Here is a 5,977-nt window from a genome sequence, read left to right as displayed (position 1 = left end):
ACCTGATGTGCAAAAACTAGCACTGGCAGGCAGTTTGCATAGATGGCCAGTGGGTCACTGGTTTTTGTTTACTTGAGATATCAAGGGTTAATCAAGGAATCAGGATGGAGAGTGAATCACGCAGGGACCAGAATGTCTTATCAGCTGTGACCTGTTCAGCCCCTGAGACAGAGAAGAAATAAGGAAGTGATGTATAGGTTATAGCAGACTGGGACTCACTCTTCGGGAGCTGCTGGAGAAGAGTGGTGCTCTGCACACTGCTCTCCCATGGCCTGACGTGCTCCTCATCTGGGGACTTTCTACCAGCAGACTGCTTCCTACTACAAGGGTATAAGTTTCCCACTACTTACTGAAAACAAAAACTTACCTGTGCCTGTCCATACCAATTTCTGTAAATGAGACTTCTGCTAAGTAAATTTAACCCTAGCAATTTGTAAGCATACAAAGCTATGAAAACATCATTTAAAGGTTGAGAAGACCTGACTGCTACTTTACACAAGTTTATATTCCAGCCAAGTTCAGTGTTTAGCTCAGAAGTAGATAGGATAAGGCAAAGTACAGCAGATATCAGTAAGTGACAAGTACTGTGCTTGATACAGAGATCTGTGGCTCTGGGAAATATCTTGTGATGGATGGTTACTTTTTTATCTATACTTTTTGAATGTCATAACTATCTGCGAGATTTTTTTTTTTAAAGATGTCTATCTTTCTTCATGCATTACTAGATACAAAGAATATAATTCAGTCATCTCACTGAAAGCTAGCACAATATAAACTGATCTCTCTTTGCAAACAAAGAACATTGGAATACTGTGTATACTGGGCACTCTAGCAGTCACCAAGAAACAGTATTTTAACTGCAAACCCAAGTACTAGCCATCTAAGTTCTTAAAGAGGTGAATGTATACTATTTTCTTTAAGTCTGTCAAAGTTTTCAATGCAAATAGGAAAGGTGAATTACATTACTCTCATTATACTATACCTAGCATTGTATATTTCTTCTGATCTACCTTCTTACTCCTACCAACTTTAGAAAAAGTTTTTAAAAGAAAATATTTGAATATTGATGATTATGTGCTTTAAAAGTACTACATAGCCATTTTTTTAAAAGAGAAAGACAAGCATTAGATCTATTGCATTATATCATGCTGCTTTGCATAAACACTGCATCTGTGTTTACGTGCTACACACTGAAGACAGACTTTTCCTGGCTATCAAACTGCCAGACACAGAACTGAACAGGGAACCAGTTTCAGGCAATTACAGAAGAGATTAAATGGGTGGGTATAGCTGCCCCAGGCAGAATATACTACTGATGTATTATGTTTACACACTTCACATAGAGATGAAGACGCTACACAGAGAAATGATAGGCATGTAAGAGAATATACTGGACTAACACTTAAACTGAAATCACTGCCATGTTTTACTATTGACATGAGCATCCAGGAGCAGGGCAAGTTCCCTTAGCGCCCAGACCGACAGTAAGGACTATTCCTTAGTGTCAATACAAAAACACTAGGAGTCTTTGCATTTTCCAGCAATGATTAAGGAAGAATATTCAGCAGTCTAGCTTCTTGAAATTCAAAAGCAATTAGCAGATAGCAATAGTGCCAGTGCTTATTGCATAAATAACCAAGAGAGAAAACCTGAATCTCACAGTTAGGTTTCTGTTTACTCTCTTTATCTATTTGTTCTTTAATGACTTTGACATACTGCATAAAGTGATTTCATTAGCAAGGTATCTACATGATGAAAGCTGTGTTTCCTTCTCAGGAAAGCAGGCCCAAAGCCCTATGTACTCTTATGCTTTCTAGAACTCTTGTAAAATCTATGAATATCTTGAGAAAACTACTTTTTCCATGTTAACGCTCTCCTTTGCTGTCAGGAGATTGTTAGCATTACTGGACAATAGGGCAGGTCAATAGTATTGTCTGCGACTTTCTCCTCGCATTTATGTATGCGTGATTACAAATTTGTGACTGTGAATGCTGCTAATAGGTAGCACCTCAAAATACTTTCACAAATAAAAAAGTGTGGAGGTGGGTGGGAAGGGAATGAGGAGAAATACGACTATGGCTAGGGTTAAAGAAGGATATGGAGGTTGGTTGTACTGTACTTAATGGTTTAAGGGATAACTATTCTATGAAGAGGCAAACTAATGAAAAGACTTTATGTGTATCTCTAAGTTAAATTTGTTTTTTCTGAGTGTATGGCTTGGAGTGAGGTAGTTTAAAAGGCTCTCTTTGGCCTTTGATAACGAGGAGGCTCATTAATTGTTAGGTGAACAATTTCCTTTGCTCTTTAAAGGCTTTTTGGTTGTGGGATTTTTGGTTTTGTTTTGTTTTTGTTTTGTTTTTCAACTTGATTAGTTATGGAGTTCTGCTAAAATGAACTGAGGTGGCTGTATGTACATGGGGTTGCACAGTTGGAGTAAGTAATGAGCTAGGTGATGGCTAGTTTTCCAGCTGTATTGTTCTGCTTCTAGACTATGCAAGAGACAGAAGGAAGGTGATCTGGTCATGATTTCTGTGCTATATGAGAAATGCCACTTTTCTATAGCAGCTGCTAGGAGGAAAAAAAAATAGGTGCTATAAATCCTTCATTTAAGCCCTCTGTTTTAAAACAGTCTGCTTTGCTTTTACCAGTGGGAGGGTACTCTGGATTTGGAATGCTGTCCTGATCACTTTTCAATTAAAAGAAAAAAAAAAGTTTAAACTTTTACCTATAGAGATTTCTCACTCACTGCTTGCATAAACATTCACTCAGCTTTCATAGTAGACACACTTTAGGAGAGATAGGTAAGAAATAGTAATACTTTCTATTGCAATGCTGGTTGCAAATGCTGAAGCTGAAAGTTATTCTTCTGTTTAAAAGCTCCTTACTGCTCCTTTTTTTCTTGTCACTTACTAAATAAACATGAAGGCACAACATAAATACTGTTTGAAAGAACAAGCTAATGCTAGTTTAATGATGCAGAGAAAGTGTGAAATAAAGCTAAAAGTCATCCAGTAACAGCAACAATTACAGAAGTTATAAAAATATCTCCATTATGTTGTAAAATCATGTCTGTATGTAGCTACACATTAAAATGGAATAGTCACCTTTCCCACTAATGCTCTGTTACATACTCTCTTCTGTCTCAGAACCGGCCTGGGACTCAAGCAGCTGATGTTGATGTGTGCTTACTGTGGGGAGTGACCGCTCTCGTTTCTTCCATGTCATTCCCTTTTGTGTAGCATGGCTGCCATACTGTCCCCTTAACAAGTGGGTTTGAATGTATCTGTAGAACTTGCATTTCTAGAAGTAAGACCGGGCTAGGAAATCAACCTTGTATACATACCTTTGAAACTTGATATTTAAGCTTTACTGACCTGTTAAATCTAATAGTGTCCGTATTGTAATACTGGATTACAGCAAATTCAGTGAATGAATTCTTATCTCTCAGGCTAAAGGATAACTTTGTATGCTTGTTTGCACTTGCTTGATTCAGGTATGAGTTACTACTCTAGGAGCTTCTCTAAATGAGAACTACACTTACGTAAATTCAGGTGTGAGAACATGTACAGTCATTTTTACTCTGAAAGTAAAGCAACTTCTCTTGATTTAGCTAATGTCACTTCAGTCTCATTTAAATAAAAATAAGCTATTTCTTTATGAGGTTGAGTACCCATCTGAAACTAATTGTGTAACTTATTAATGTAATTATGAACTTTTATCTTTAGATAAAGTCCCTAAAAAGAATTTAACAATGTGTCACTGCTTAAATTGAATTCCCTTCATGGTGTGAGTAAAACTATTCCTCATATGGAGTATGCTGTTATATTGTTTGGATACAAATGCTTATCAGGCAACTACAAAACACTGAGTAACTTCATAAACTCATTGAATTTCAGTGGTCAAATAAGTGTGTAATACTTTATTTTGTATTTGGTAACCAATGATGGAGCTTCTGGAGTCAAATCTAACTGTTCAAGCAGTGACAGCATTAAGCAGGCTGAGACTAAAGTTAGTGGTAAGTGAATAATATCATACATATTATAGCTTATAATGTCATGCAGGTATTTTGCTGCAGTTTGCAGCAAGAAGCACTTATCAGCTGTATGATAAGCTGTAGACATCAATTTTGTATGTCATTTCTAAGAGAGAAATTTCCAAGTGGAATATGGCAAATGCTTCTTAAATATGCTATACCACCTGGCTACATGAAAAAATAGTATCCTTTTGTTACAACATGAAGAGGAAGGAAAAAAATCCAGAACCCGTTTTTATTTCAGCATGTCCTAGGTTTATCCTCAGAATGTTGTGTGTATACACATGGTCAACAGATGTATTTTACAGTTGGTTCTATCTAGCAATATAAAGACAATTTTTATCAGCTAGAAGGACCCAGCTTCCTGTTAGGTATCTCTAGGAATAAAAATAACCTAATTCTGGGAATAAAGATCTAACCTGTGTTTGGGCATGTACTGGTTTTGATGAGTGACACTGATAACAAGTAGACATTTATATAATCTAATATAAAAGTACATGTGGCAACAATCAGTTTTCTAGGTATTTTTAGAGTCTCCAATAAACTGAGAAACCTGGATCAAGACTTCTACAATGAGTGAAAGTCCCTAAATATTGGATTTTCATGTCAGCTGAAGAAACAGTAATCTTTTGTGTAACTGATACGCATCCCCAGACTCATATCAGGCCTCAAGTTCTAACAACTGTGAACCTCTATATAAATGCAAATACAAGAAAGCTGTAGTTACTCGGTTAGTACAAATGTGATCGTGTTAACTTTCTGTATTTCCTCATCCTCTGAGAAAACTGCTGGTAGATATTAAACTCGATTCAGACATCAAGCCCTTTATATAAAACCCCAACTACTCTCAACTTGCATAGCACAGCCATAATTTTGGAAGAAGCAATTGCTATGCATACTGTGAACTATGCTTTGAACTTCCAGGATAGAGATACCGAGCAGCAACTCTGTCGGTAGGGCGCAGTGCTAGCAGGAGTACTCCCAGCTCTGCTGCTGCCGGTACCTGGGGGATGGGATGGGGTGCAGCTGAGCTCTTCTCAAAAAACGGTAAAATGGCAGCTCTTCCGTAAACCTTCAGAAATTTATTAATTCACAAAAGGAGGGGGGAAAAAAAAAAAAAAAAGTCGTACATGGCTCCAGAAGCGGAAAAAAACCCAACCAACCGAAACTCCAACTGAAACTGCTTTTGTTGTAGAAACCAGCAGACGGCGTGACTTCTCACTTGGGGGGGGGGCACACGACACTACACGACACGACACGACACCCACACCACACCAGCATGTCGAGCATCTGCACCCGCCCCGTACTCTTGCCCCAGGGAGACGGGCCGAGGGTGAGGTACAGGCCACCGACCCCAAGGCGGCGGGAGGCGCTCCCCCGTCACGAGTGGGGCAGACCCCCGGCCTCGGCCGGTCCCAGCGGGGAGGCGAGGGGAGTCGCCGTGACTTACTCCCGCGCTGACATGGGGAAGGGCCCGCTGTCTTCCGGGCACGGGGGCCGGCCGGTGAAGTAAGAGTTTCCCGCTCGCCGCCAGCCGCCCCGCCACAGCCCCGAGTCAGGCTCAGGCTCAGGCACAGCCCCTACCACCCGGCCGCCATCCGGTGCCGGGCCCGCACAGGGCTCGACGGGGTGGACACTCCGCGCATGCGCCGGAAGGCACCGCCGAGGGGCGGGGACAGAGCCCGACGCCCGCCGACGGACCGTACCACTGCGCGGTGTGGGGGTGGACGGAGAAAGAGCTTCCTCCAAGAGTTCACTTAGGAGGACTCGCCGCTTGCTCCTGTCCAGACTGTGTGTGTGAGTAATCCACAAGGGCAGAGACGAGCAGAGGAGAGCGCACGCTCCCTCGCACACGTCCTTTTCGCCACCCTTTCTCCCTTGCCTCCCCCAGCGGCGGCAGATTGGGCGCGCCCCGCTTGCTCCCCCCTCCCGCTGCCGATGGTC

Source organism: Grus americana, chromosome 3, assembly GCF_028858705.1.
Source record: "Grus americana isolate bGruAme1 chromosome 3, bGruAme1.mat, whole genome shotgun sequence".
In the NCBI taxonomy this organism is placed as follows: domain Eukaryota; kingdom Metazoa; phylum Chordata; class Aves; order Gruiformes; family Gruidae; genus Grus; species Grus americana.
This window is presented reverse-complemented; position numbering follows the sequence as displayed.